Below are 11,256 nucleotides of genomic sequence, written 5' to 3'. Positions count from 1 at the left end.
ATCGCAAATAGCAATGAGTAAAATTAATAATAAATTATTCATTTATCCAAAACTCGGATAGTGATGTGACAAAAATAGTTGACCACTTTTGACTCTTGAAAGTATGAAAAAATAAAAAGGGCGGCCAATTTACATGATTTAGCGTTTGTTGGTATCGACTAAGGACTAGAGATAAAGTAAAATTCAGTTTTTGTTGAATTATATTCCATGAATGCATCGAAGCGAAACTGATATATTAGTTATTATATTTACAGTACAATTTAGGAGTTAGTGATTTACAATGTAGGGGCGTGGAAATATTTGAGTATTTTATTCATATATATATGTACCAGATCAAGATCGAAAACAAAAAAAAATCAGCAATTAAGCACTACAAATTCTCACAAAATGTTCCCGTGTCTCGGTTAACACAACAAAAACGATTTTGTTCTACAGGTTTTACATTCGAAAGAAATTGTCATTTCTTTATTTTTTTCGAAACCTATTTTTATGATATTCAAATAATGCACTGAATGATGAGTGTTTTTTCTTCTATAGGATAAGATAACTGGACTATACATGCGCTTCTCCAACGTGTGACCTTTAACTGGTGGGTTCATAACGCAATATTGCAGTTTTTATAAATAACTTATCATTTTTGCTTTTCTACTGAAAAAGTTCAAACATATAAAAATTAATTCCCATAACAAAAAAGTCAAATTTATTGATTGAAAAACTAACTTTGTGAACCAATCAGCAAACTCGGAAAAAGTTGAAGTGAATGAACAATTTATATTCAGTACGTTCGATCCTTGAAACAATAGTACGCAGCTACGAGTGTATTTAGTTTCCCCCATAAATTTTGACTTTATCTACTATTATAAAAGACGAAAATGCATATTTCTAGTAAATCTCAAAAAAAAAAAAAAAAGTACCAGTTTTGCTGCACTAGATGCGCTTTTCGAAGAACGCTTAAATTTCTAGTGAGGTTCGTGTTGCGAACTGTAGTTTTGTCTGTACTGGTGCTTTTCTTTTTGACCGGGATGTTGGTTAAGGGATTACATTTTACTATGCAACAGACTATCCGCGTGTTGCACGAACCCAGTAGATAGTTGTTGTTTAACATGCATAGTGTGCATTCTCATTACACTACGCATTTGATTTTACGTTCCCGTTCTGACCGGATTTGTTTGCGTATTTATACATCCCGCACGACCAAACGGACGCCCTACTTTGCAAGGATTGTACTCCAGGACGGCTGAAGTCCAGAGACGACCATATCTTATACCCCACACTTACCCCTGGTCTACAAATCAAATACAATTGCTTTTATGGTTATGTTACTCATAATAGTCTTGAAGGTATGAGAACTTTATTGGTATTTTTATAGCCATGGATGTGTTGATAAGAGTCGCCGCAACTTATTATTTTCTCTTTAAAAAAGTATGACCACAGTGTCGGCATGGGCGGTATTTTCATTTTCACCGCAAAAAAATATCAGGTCGTGTCTATGTTTTCATTCTTTTTGCGTCGTGTATAAAATTTTCAAAACCTACCAGGCAGACAGGAAATATACACACAAAGAGATAAAACACAACAATAATCTTTACATTCCATACCATACAATTTTAATAATTGCAATATCAAAATCTTTTTTGTTCGATAATTGTATCAAACACATTCTATGTATATTATTATCATGTTTTCAATTTGAAGCTGAACTTACTAATAGTACGATTTAGGACATATGTCGCCCTAAAGGATCTTATTTTCAAAATATTTTTTAAATATATATGCGGGTCTGTATGTGTTTTACCTCAAACTTTAAAAAAAAATATATCAGTAAGTACCCACACAACTAAGAAAAAAATTTTTTTTTTCGTATAATATGAAAAGAAATTACATTGAAAAAATTTGTCAGCCAGATTATATCTGTTTTCCTAATCGACGCATCTGATTTTCCAGCGATTGTGGCAGTCTTTATATACATGCAGGATGGTCAAATGTTATGTTAATAAATACTGGGTATTCCAACTTAATGCTGAAACACATTATGAGTAATTTGCCGTTTCAGAATCTAATGCATTCTGGGTAATATTTTCAAAAACGTACAACAAAACGATCTGAATGGCTAGCAAAGTCCTAAGCAAAATTAATGAAAATTCAAGCAAATATATACGAATCCACCATACGATTTTCTATCCGATATCCCATTCGAATCGACAACGCCACGCAGTGTAATAGAATGGCGTTCTGTTCATACTATTTAGATTTTCATCCGATTAGTCAATTAGATTCTGAAATTGCTAATTCGGCATCTACCTATTTCTATTCAATTATGTTCATTCATTTTTTATTTTAGTCTTATGAATTACATGTATAACCAGATTTGATTATGGTTGTCTTAAGATATATAGCTAATGCATTGCGTATAATAATAACGTCAATAAAATCCTGACAATTATTAGTTGCAGGCTTAAATGTACCAAAAATACAAAGTTTTATGTGAAAGTTTCCATTTTCAGTTTATACTACTAACACGAATTGGAATACAATTTTGATTGAAATTATGAAGTTTGTAGTTAAGTGGGGTTTTTAATCTAGAAGAATAAATATATTTCTTCGGAAAAGCCCAAATAGTTTGAGGTTCAAATCAGATACGTAAAAAATCAAGATCAGTAAATGAGTTCTATAGATGGTAAACTGTTTAATCAATGTCAGTGATTAACATTTTTTTTAATACTGTACAATGTCAATTTTAAAGACATGTTTGAGACAGAACGAGGAGCGAAATAGAGGTCAAAATATCTTACTTAATTTGAAGTGCGTCGATGGTTCGTTTGGTGAGGTGGCTCAGTCTTTAGCTTTCTTTGTAGAGTTCTGTGGACTTCTTTGTCTTTTCGTCGTTTTTTTTTCTTGTTTTGCCATGGCGTTGTTAGTCTCTCTTCTTTTTTTTTTGAATGTCCCTTTAAATTTCCCGCCTTTTTTTTTTCAATGGAGAATTTAAAGTTAATGTGACTATATTACTGAAAAATTCTTAAAGTAACAATAAGATGATACTAAGGGTCAACGAAGATGACAGGCCGAAGAAGGTCGAACAACACCATTGGCAAAAGAAAGAAAGAGGGCGAAAAGTCAAACACAAGTCAACACAGATCTACGATTAATTTAACTCTGATGCTTTGTTATTAGACGTAAGTGTAAGAAGTACTGCTCCACTAGTTGCACACTTCCTGTTGCTCCCCAAGTAACAATATTGGGATTCACTTTCTTGAATAAAATTCATTCAGAAATAATCATTGAATAAGAGGTAGTACGTGCGTTATTTCGTTTCGTTCTTCAGCCTTAAATTAATATTGAACGAGTAACTATCGTCCTCTATTATTTGGTCTTTTTAGTTGTACACCAGTTAAACAGTTTCGGACAACAGAAGCTCGGTAAGTTTTACCGCGAGCAAGAGTACATAAAGGTACAATTATGTTACATTTTAATAGGATATTGAATTCCAATTAATGGTGTATTCTAACTGCTTATAAGTTGCATTCGGTAAGCTTCACAGACGTAGCTATCTGGAGGCTGTTAACATTTTATCCATGCTTGAATTGTATGCTCTTATATTTTTCAAGTTAGGGCGTATTAATTTATTTATTCTTGAGATGACTTTTTTTACGGTGTGCTTCTCCATTTATTTGCTTTCGGTCAGTTTGCTTGATGGAATTGTTATGTTGTACATCCGAGTTATTTGCCCTATCCATACGTAATTTCCTGCCAAGTTATCTAACATATACTATCTTGATGTGCCCCTAAGTTGGCTCCCTCCGTAAAATATTCAGTATGACTTCGGAATATACAGATATAATCTCAAACTTGACAAATAACGGCCGGTTAGCAGTCTAATGTGCCCCATGCTTGGCTAAACGTTTTTATTGTCTATATATTTTACAGGTCGTTTGTAGGGCAATTTATGACAGTATTTTTTTTTAGATTTCTTTAATTTGCCAGATATAATTTATAATTTGTAAATGTTTCATTACGGCCTTATTTTTCAACACAGAGATTTATCGTGATCAACATCTAGCAAAGAACTCCACTTAAACCGGTGGTGATGGTCGCCTTTTAAACTTACAGTGAGGTGAGAGTTGTTGCTCAATGATGAAGGCGTGATATTATATAAGATGAAGAACAACAATATTATTCCTTTGCATTTGAGTTTTTTCATGTCCATGTATTGATTTTATATCTTGAATTTATACAACATATCATTTTACCAATATATCATATATTATCCTAAGGATTTCGGTTATTTTCTTTTTTTTTAGTCTATTTCTTTAAAATCGTTTGGATACCAGAGTCATAATTACTTGAGAGGCATTCGTATTTTAAACTCGGGCCGTAAACGAACTAGTACACATGAAATTGATTATCTTCACTTAGCAATTTTAAATTACCCTTTTGGGAGGAAAAGTTCGTTTGTTGTTCATCTGACAATTTTACGTATTGTTAGATAATTCATACAGTAAATGATAATATTTTTTTACTGCCAGAAACGTAACTGTGAAGAAAAGGGTAATTAGGATAATAAAGAACTCCATTCATGTTTTCATGTGTGAATAAACACAGTTAAATTGCAAAATAAAAAATAAACCCAACAAAGTAACGTCTTTCAAAATTTATGTGATATTTTGCCATAAGTCAATTACTAGTATCTTTTTATTCTTTTAATATATTAGTCATAAATAAGATAGCGTGAAAAGAGGTAATATGAAGCTGTTTTCTATTGTGCATCATAAATTATAAATTTACCAGTTAAAAGAAGTAGGAACAATGTCCGGAATGTGACCTTGGCAACTGCTGTCTGCTTGTCTTAGATACCTGTGGTCTGCTGTACTAATTAAGAAGATCAAACGACCTCGAATTGTAGGGGGCAAAAAAATCATCATAAATATGTTGTTTTAACTGACACGTATTGATAAAGATGCAGTAAATAATTACTCCACGATATGCATGTAGATATAATATATTTCAAAAATTAAAGAATATGATGCATGTACTTTAAGGCAAATTAATTTATTAGTTATGCTTTTTACGTGTTATCAGAGGGTAACGAATATAAATTATGTATTTTTTTCAGTTGTAAAAATTTTGACGTTTCTATCCGAATTTAACTCGCAGCGCTTTCATCTTCTGAGAACATCCGTCATTGAAGGATTGACTACGTAAATCTTGTTTCATGATAATATTTTTTGCTTGAAATAATCACGAATGTTCTAATTATACTAAAGTTGTGTATCCCGAGGAACTTACTTTGAATACTGAATATTACAGTAATAGGTAACAACAATGATTATGCGTTTTGTAATTCAGATTCAGTTTCACACGGAAATATTCTCAAATGTCGACAAAAGAGACGCTGTTTTGTGCACTATTGTTAATTTACGTTTTTTTTTAAAATGCTATAGCTACTTTGATCGCTCTTATTGCTCTTAGGACACCAAAGTGATATAAAAATAATACGAAAATAAGGAGATATGGTCTGATGCCAATGATCTGCCAAAAACTATGGAAAAGGACTCATGATGTAGACAACTACAATGCACAATGTGGCCTTCAATAATAAGCAAAACCAATACCGTACAAACTGTAGAACAATTCAAAACAAATAAAATCAACGGCCTTTCATATTTAAGAGCTACTTAAAGCTAATAGCATAAAAAGTAATTACCGTCGACATCAGACAACCCCTTGGTGTTTGAACAGACATATAAATGACATGATTGTGATCGCTCAACTCCCCCCTAAATTGTAAATCTCAGACATAAAAAATCTGGTATAGGTCATCTCATCAAATTTTCAACATAAAAGCTTTTTTAACCCTGATGTTATCGTTTTCGCATGCATAGAACTTGCTTTTTTAAGATTTTTTTTTATATTTGGTATTGCACTTAACAAACACTTATTCTATTCTATCTTTAATCAGCTGTATATAAATGTCTGGTAAATATTCTAACTTTTTTTTCACCTATGTCAATAATATTCTATAAAATTCAAAGTTTTTGTTGACATTTATCCTAGTCAATACTGAACTGTGTTGTTGACTAAAAGTCTTGAAAATTACACAGTTTTATGTATTTTGTAAACTACCTGGGAGTGATAAGAATGTGCTTGGCCTGTAAATTTTCTTATAATTTCGGGACATGAAATATGTCTATAAATATTAAATGTCAAAGTAGTGTTACTGTAACATGTCTTTTAATTTTAAGTATAACTGTACAATCATTGTTATTATTTGTATCCTTTCATTTGAAATCACTTTTTAAGTTGAACAAAAACTATTTAACCTTCCAGAGCACCAGAGTACATCCCGGGTGGGGACAGTGCTGCTCAATTTTATGACGTCACAGTTTTGTGTAGTGTTTTGGGAACTGTTGTTTATTTTTTCGTAGTTTTCCTTTTTAAGACGGTCCTTGCATGCGTTGTGTATTTATTCCACTTGTGGTTTTTGATAGTCCCTTCGGTATCTTATATCTTCATTTTTTAAATGTTTTTCGGTCGATTGACCGTAACTTAACCTTGTTATGACCAGATATTATATATAGAAATTTTGCGCGAGCTTGTACTAGGATTTAAAAAAAAAAACCAGTAACATCAGTATAACCATAACGCAAACATGTTTAAGGAATTCTGAATGGATGAGTCGTGAAAACAAACCAGGCATAGTCAGGTAGATTACTGAGCTTTTTGTGGAAACAGTTGGCATTTCCAACTTCATATTCAACTTAACTTATCATTTTTTTTTATCAAATTAACTTTGTTTACGCAAATTTTCACATGATGTTTTATGATAAGAAAAAAATATACTCATAGATCTAATCGTGATCTTTTTAACATCATCTGCGTAATTCGGTATTTTTTCTTTATATTTTAAAATGTTAACAGGAATTAAAGGAAGCTCTTTTATCTTATCATGTCTATATCTGTAGAATCAGATATGAAATTAACCTCCTCTACACCTTCCTGACTCATACAAAAGAAAATTGGCAAACGTAAAAAAACAGTCATCTTAATTAAACGAAAATCTTCTATACTTATGTTTAATTTGTATCTAATACAGAAAGAGATACCAAAGTCAATTTAATTAAGTCTGTATCATGGTTTTTATATCTAATGTTATGAGAACATTTGCAGTCTATCTATACAGTTTGTATATAAAACAACTTGACATTTAAAGTAAACATTAAATTCTATTAGTTGTCAGTTTTTGAAACTCAAGAGATTTATTTGATTTTATATGATGAGCGATACATTGAGTGTGGATATAAGATCTCACGCACTTGGTACATCAGAAAATTACTAAACATGCTTTAAGGGCATAACTTCTGCATATGTATGTATGTAAACACAAGGTTGTGCACTGTAGTTTTAAATGACTACAAGTTATCCAATCGTCATGGCCGTACGACGAAAAAGAGTAAATCTTGGCATTAATTTATATTGCCTATACTACACACACATATAAATAAATATATATATATATATATATATAGATTGCCTAACAATGTAATTTTAACACACTATTTAGTATGTAAATATAAGAATGTTTAAAATATTTACAAAATGATGAAAATAAACGCAATATTTCGCTAGACTAACTAGCTTTATCAAGCGTGCATCTATCCAGGTGAAATCGGATGTAGATGATAAGAAACTTTTGCAGCTCAATGTATATGTTGCACTTGAATTTAGCTGCCTTGAAAATAATACATAATTTGGATGAAGTTCAAGATTTTTACAAAATTGGTAGTTGAAGTTAGCAACGTCCATTGGCCAATATTACAGGATAAAAAGGACGATGCTGTGTTCTAAATTATTCTTTATCTTTCCTGTATCTTTTCTCATCTTTTTCGTTAAGACCATCAGGTTCTAAAGTGTGGAGTTGGTGGATCCAAAAATTTTCTCTTCTCCTTCTCGCCGTGGTGTCCCACTCGGTGTTGACTTCTATGATTTGGAAGGTAACATTATCAAAAGAATGTTTTGTTGAACGAAGATGTCTTGTGAGAGGACAGTTTTTGTTGGTTTTGTACCATGAACGATGGTTATTGAGCCGAATATTAAATTTGTCCATTGTTTCTCCCACATACTGAATGCCACATGTGTCACATGTTAATATATAAATTGAGTTCTCCGTTTTACAGTTGGAATTTGAGTAGATGGTATAATTTTGTTTAGTAACGGAGCTGATGAAAGAACTGCTTGTATTGGCAGCTTTACAACACAAGCAGTTCCTTCGACCACATTGTTTGTATCAACCGGGAGATGGAGTAGGCTGCTTTGCTAATACAGATGTCACTAATTTGTCACGGATGTTTTTAGGTCTTCTGAAGGCCATGACTGGTGGTGAGGAAAATACTTTTTTAAGATTTGAATCATTTTCTATAATTTTCCAATGCTTCTGAACAATGGAAGACACATTTTTAAAATCAGGATGGTAAGTGAGTACAAGGGGTGTTCTGTTAGCTGTTTTATTCTTATCTTTGTACTCTAGAAGTTCTTGGCGACTAGTTTTGTTTGCTCTTTCGAAAGCGCTATCAATGATGTTGTTATTGTATCCTCGAACAACTAGATGTTTACGTAGTTGTCCAAGTCTAGCATTTTGCGTATTTTCAGTAGAGCATTCTGCGTATACAACTCGTCTAAACATCAGCCCAACAATGTTAGATCTGTAAATTTGCTTCCGCAAATTTTTAGTTCTTCCCTCGCAGGGATTTGAACTCGTGCTACTGAGATATCGTGACACCAAATCGCCTGCACTGTATCCGACGCGCTAGACCACTCGACCACCTAGGCTTCACAATAATAAAGCTTTCTGTGGCCGGGTGTTACCTTTCCTCGTCAGTTTTAATCTAGCGTCGTAAAACAGTACATGATATATAAGGCATGAAGATGGAATTGTTACAGATCAGCTGAAATATCTATTGTGAAGGATCCTACAAATTAATGCAAGATACAGTCACAGAAATAATTATATTTATAAGTACGTCTGAACCAGTGACAACTCTACAACAGATTTATCCATCGGATCACCAGCAGTGATGGTGATACATGGCTGTGTACATTCTGTATATACAACTCGTCTAAACATCATATATATGAGTTATTAGTATGCACAAAAAAAGTGGTTGGACTGAACTGAAGGACTGCAACGTCACATTGATTTAAACCAATGAAATTTGCTGTTGCAATAATGTACTCTTCAAAAAAGAAGATACAAAAGAACTGAGGTTAATAAAGAGAACGACTATACATTTTACGAAGTTACTACACTAAAAAATTGTCATACATATCTTTTAATTAGTATTTAAGAACAGGTAGGTTCTGTGGATTGATGATGAATATGAATTAGCACGCTCCTGTTAATGGTACGACAGTGGTTCCCTAAATAATTAATCCGGGTCCGTTCGCGCCGATTCACGTTCGCCCCCTTTCATGTTTGCATCCAGTGGCGGATCCAGGAGGGGGGTTCCGGGGTTGGAACCCCCCCTTTTTTTGGACGATCAATGCATTTGAATGGGGACATGTAGTTGGAACCCCCCCCCCCCCCCCCCCCCCTTTTGTCCTTGGTTAGGACCCCCCCCCCTTTTTTAAAATGGCTGGATCCGCCCCTGGCATCCTACACGTTCGAACGCAAAGTCTGTTTGCACCTAGTCCAAATAATTATGACGTCTTGCAAGGCTATTTTAATTTTTTTCTGTGACGCCTACCTGTCGTAGGAAGGTGTCACAGAAAAAAAATTAAAATAGCCTTGCAAGACGTCATAATTATTTGGACTAGTTTGCACCCTACACGTTCACGCCCAAATTTTATTTAAATTATCATATACTATGAAATACAAATCGTACATTGTATCTTCATATCTTTTTATTTTTTGTAATAAAAATGATTGAGTCAAAATTTTAAAAGACTGATAACCTGACAAAAGAATCTGCAAATAGGTAAATATAGAAGGGAGATAATATTTACAGTCCTACATACATATTTCATATGTAGAGAAGACTGATAACCTGAACAAGAAATTGTAAATAGGTAAACATAAAAGGGAGATAATATCTACAGTCCTACATACATATTTCATATGTAGAAAAGACAGATCACCTGAACACGAAATTGTAAATAGGTAAACATAAAAGGGAGATAATATCTACAGTCCTAGATACATATTTCGTATGTAGAGAAGACTGATAACCTTAACAAGAAGTTTTAAATAGGTAAACACAGAAGGGAGATAATATTTACAGTCCTAGATACATATTTTATATGTAGAGAAGACTGATAACCTTAACAAGAAGTTGTAAATAGGTAAATATAAAAGGGAGATAATATCTACAGTTATAGATACATATTTTATATGTAGAGAAGACTGATAACCTGAACAAGAAATTGTAAATAGGTAAATATAGAAGGGAGATAATATTTACAGTCCTAGATACATATTTTATATGGAGAGAAGACTGATAACCTTAACAAGAAACTGTAAATAGGTAAACATAGAAGGGAGATAATATTTACAGTCCTAGATACATATTATACATGTACATCTGTACTTTTGACATTAACAATAAACTTTAACACATATAGTCAGGCATACAAGGGAGATAATATTCACAGTCTTAGATATATATTATATAAATTCTGAAATTTTGAAAGTGAAATTTTTGAATGCAAATAATGTGATTGAGCAAGCATCCAATTGATGAGAACTATTCTAATATCTTATATATCTGTATGAAAGTATTTCTAAAGTGCTCTGGTCTGTCTTGCATATTTTTTATTCAAATAAGATGGCAATATTAAATGCAAGCAATAATTTCTGATTATAAACTACATTATGTTGAAAGGACTGATATGCTTTAGACCTTTACCAGAACCTTTAAACACATATAGATTTGCAACTTCAGATTCAAAATTGTGCCTAGACTCACAAGGATATTTATCGTGACATTATCATAGAAAAGTAGATTTAGATCTTTCTGTTAAAATTTTGTTTGAAATATCAATTTTTATGTATAAGTGTCAAAGTGATGGTTTATATCATTGTGATAAATGTCTTTTTAGCCTTGTGAGTTTCGTCCCTTTCTAAAATAAATTAATGTAAGTTCATATGCAATTGGGACTCATCAGTAGGCATTGCATATGATTTAAAATAAAATACTGAAATGTATATATATATGCATGCTGTTCAGTGTGAGCCTAGGCTCCCTGTTGAAAACAGTACCATGACCT

Source organism: Mytilus californianus, unplaced genomic scaffold (genome assembly GCF_021869535.1).
Source record: "Mytilus californianus isolate M0D057914Y unplaced genomic scaffold, xbMytCali1.0.p SCAF_14, whole genome shotgun sequence".
NCBI classification, from domain to species: domain Eukaryota; kingdom Metazoa; phylum Mollusca; class Bivalvia; order Mytilida; family Mytilidae; genus Mytilus; species Mytilus californianus.
Note: the sequence above shows the minus strand (reverse complement) of the source record.